The sequence below is a fragment of the Vigna radiata genome, unplaced genomic scaffold (genome assembly GCF_000741045.1).
Source record: "Vigna radiata var. radiata cultivar VC1973A unplaced genomic scaffold, Vradiata_ver6 scaffold_43, whole genome shotgun sequence".
NCBI classification, from domain to species: Eukaryota; Viridiplantae; Streptophyta; class Magnoliopsida; order Fabales; family Fabaceae; genus Vigna; species Vigna radiata.
The window spans coordinates 2,060,832-2,064,975 of NW_014542924.1; positions in this window are offsets into that span (position 1 = coordinate 2,060,832).

Genomic DNA, 4,144 nt, shown 5'->3' on the forward strand with positions numbered 1-4,144 from the left:
CAAGTGCAGGTCTCACTGGTTCAGGTGCAGGTTCAATTCCTCCCTCAATTTCAGGAACAACAATGCCATTTGTCCCACTAATTTCAGGCCCAATTTCAGGTATAAACGTCATGTTTGGGAACATAAGAGTCTCATCTTCCTCTCTTACATTCTCCCCTGAAGATGAGGCTGTTTGAAGTAGCTTTCTTGTTCATTGAAGGTGACATCTCTTGATACATAAAATTTCTTGGAAAGGGTTTCAAAACATTTGTATCCCTTTTGTGTGGTAGAGTACCCTAAGAAAACACATTTGNCAGCCCTAGGATCCAGTTTTCCCCTTTCATTACTATGAACATGTACAAAGGATACACACCCAAATATTCTAGGTTGGAGTTTATTTATAGGGTCAAGGTGAGGATAGAATGATGATAAAACTTCCATGGGACTTCTTGAGTTTAGAATTTTAGTAGGTAACCTATTGATTAGATAGGTGGCAGTAAGAAGGGCTTCCCCCCAAAATCTCTTAGGAACATGATTTTGAAAAAGTAGAGCTCTAGTTTGATCTAAACGGTGACCATTTTTCCTTTTTGCAATCTCATTCTGTTGAGGTGTGTTTACACATGAGGACTCATGGATTATCCCTTCCTTTTGGCAAAAAGAGTTTAGTACATGATTAAAGTAGTCCTTGGCATTGTCGAACCTAATTCTTTTGATACTGACCCCAAATTGATTTTTAATCATTGAGACAAACTGGACAAACACAGAGCTAACTTCAAATTTTTGTTTCAATAGAAAAACCCAAGTCATCCGGGTACAATCATCAATGAATGTTAAAAACCATTTTGCACCTGAAATATTAGGAACATATGCAAGACCCCATACATCAGTATGAACCAGGGAAAATGGGAAAGGACTCATCTTGTTACTAATGGGAAAAGGTACACGTTTGTGTTTAGCAAACTCACACACCTCACAATAGAGACTGTCCACATTTAAATTTTTAAACTAGGAAGGGAAAAGCAATTTTATAACTTGAAATGACGGATGTCCTAGCCGGCAATGATAAAGTTGAGCTTTCTCTTTGTTGGTCATGGTGGATTTAGATATGAGACTTTTGTTGGGCAGATTATGGTCCTCTATGTAATATAGGTCATTCCATTCTCTAGCATGTCCAATCGTCCTCCTTAAGTTCTTGTCCTACAATATACAAGTGTTGCTATAAAAAACAACATTACATGAAAGATCTTTGGTGAGTTTTTGTATAGAAATCAGGTGGGTAGATAGTTTAGGGACATGAAGGACATTTTTTAAGGTCATGGATGCACTTATTTGGACGTCTCCTTGTCCGGCTACAGTTATGATGGTTCCAGCTGCTGTGGAAATTTTCTTATTGCTAGGACATGGGGAATGTGTGGAGAAGTATTTGGATAGGGGGTCATATGGTCAGTGGCTCTAGAGTCTAATATCTAGTAGGGTGTAAATGGTGTATCTGAAACATTGAGCCCAAACAAAAGTGGAAACTTCCCAGAATATGTCAAGGAGCACGTACCTGTGGGCTTCTCCAATTTACTAAGGGTGGATCTTACCCTTTTTGTCTCTTCATGATTCAACTGGACAGCTTCTTCACCTTGTCCATTAGCAATGTATGCTTGCCCTTGCCCTCCTTTTTTTCTGTGGGCCTCTCTCGGTCCCCATTCTCGGCTTGGGTTTTTCGGCCCCCATTCTCAGCTTGGAGTTTTCCCATCTTCTCCTTTCAAGCCCCATTCTCTACTTGAGGTCTTTCCATCTCTCAGCCTCCATTCTCGGCTTGCGGGCTTTCCATGTAATTTCCAACATTTTTCCCTTGTGTGGTGTGGTTTGTTACAATGGGTACACCAAATCTCCTCATTTTTTTCTCCATACTAGAAACCCAGTTTTTCTCTGGTTGGCAACCATGATTGTTCCTCCTTCAGCTATCATTATAGAGCTTTCGGTGGTTGAGGTCTCCAGCATCAGCTCTCTTCTGCTTTCTTCACTCTGGATAATGGCTACCACTTCATTAAGCCCTGGGACTTTCTCTTTTCCCAGGATTTGGATTCGGACCTGGTCATACTCTGGATTTAGCCCTACCAAAAAATCATAGATCCTATCTTGTTCAATATAATCTTTTAGAATTGTTGAGTCTTTTGAACACTTTACTTTTATAACTCGGTAGTGATCCAATTCCATCCATAGAGACTTGAGTTGATTGACATATTCTGTAATGGATTTGTTTCCCTATTTGGCAATTAGGGTTTTTACTTTTACATCATAAATTTGGGCAGCATCCTTGGCTTTAGAATAAGTTTGCTCGACTGCCTCCCAAATTTCCTTTGCTGATTTCATAAACATGCAGGTATCACTGATTTCTGGAACCATTGAATTCCACAGCCACGCCATGATCATGGAGTCTTCTTCATTCCATGATTTAAATTTGGGATCAGTCGCAATAGGAGCATTACCCGTTAGGTGACTGATCTTCCCTTTTCCTTTCAAGATGGTCTTAATAATTTGAGACCATTTGAGGTAGTTCTTCCCATTTAACCGATAAGAAGAATGAACACTCTGCAATTCCCCAGTTGTCTGGGGTCTGTCCCCCGTCTCAAGAGTCATGACTTCAACCATCCCAAGGTGTGATCAAGGCAAAGAGGATTACGCTGCAATGAAGGCTTGTAACAGGGCCAAAAGGTGACGCAGCAATGAAGGCTGCAATTTAGATTAAAGGTTGCACAGCAATGAAGACTGCAATTTAGTTTTAGCGGCACGGTCAGAGACTCCCAAGGATCGGGAGCTCTGATACCATCTCAAATTTAGAAAGAATATAAATCTTTTCTTATTATTTCAAGAGGTTATTAACCCCTATATAAATTCATAAGTCTGTAGCATAATTTAGGAAATATGGACTGCTAATTCTAAGGAATAAATCCCTATGATTATGGGATCAATAAACTATAAATGAACCTAATAAAGGCAGCACAAAACTGTTACAAAAATACAACACATCAGATATAAACCTTCCTAAAATACACCATGCCAATCTTTATCACGTCAATCACGGTTTCTGACACATAAGAAACTACTTCAAATAAGCAAGGATTAGAAAATCATAAAAAACCACAATGGCGCTCAGATTAACAAAAATCCACATTAGCGCTTAGATTGACATTAAGCGTAAAAGCTCTTGCAAAAGAGAGCGCTCAAGCCAAAGCTCTCACAAATTGTCTCGCTCAGCAAGACCAACCTGTCACTCAACAAAAAAGGATTAAATTGGTTCCAGACCTACAGTGTAATCGGTGCTCATTAGTACCCTATCACCAATCAACGTTAAACCATTCCCAAAAATTACTGTAGGAATTGGTATCGTGTAGCGAAATGTTTAAAGAACATGATATTGGACACAAACCAAGAGGGGAGGGGTGAACTGGTTCTATTGAAGACTTTTGGTTTCTTTTAGAAATTTCTTCAAATAGTTTAAAGTTAAAAGATGAAGGGATAGACAGTTCACACAAGCAATTTTTATACTAGTTCGAATCAAAAGATTTTATGTCCAATTGTTAATCTCTCCAAAAGAGGGATTAACCTTTCCACTAAAATAAGTAACAATTTCCAATATAGAAATAAGGATTGACTATGCTTTGTAGGTATACTCCACCACTTAGACACATCAAGAAAGAGAACTTCCTCCTACAAGCACCAAGTTCACAAGTTCCCTTTTCACAAACACAAAGAGTTTCCCTTAGACACACAGCTCTTATACTCTTAAGTGAAAATTTACTCTAAGAATAGTGAGGAACACTATTTATAGCCCAAGGTTCGAGCTGGGTTAGAAACTGAAAAGGCATCTCCCAACTACCAGTGAGATTATCGATTATCAAAAGTGATAATCGATTATTTCTAGCCGTTATAAAGTTTTTGAAATGGTGATAATCAATTATCACAAGTGATAATCGATTATTGTCAAACCCTGGTCAATTATATCTTTCGGTGATAATCAATTATCTTGGGAGATAATCAATTATTACCGATTTGAAGTGTTTTCTCGTTTTACACATTGTAGTGGAGGGGGTCCGGTCGGACCGATCGGTAAAGTCTGGGGAGTGGGCGCAGCTTGAGGCCGGACGGTGTAGGGCTATGTGGGAGTGAGGTT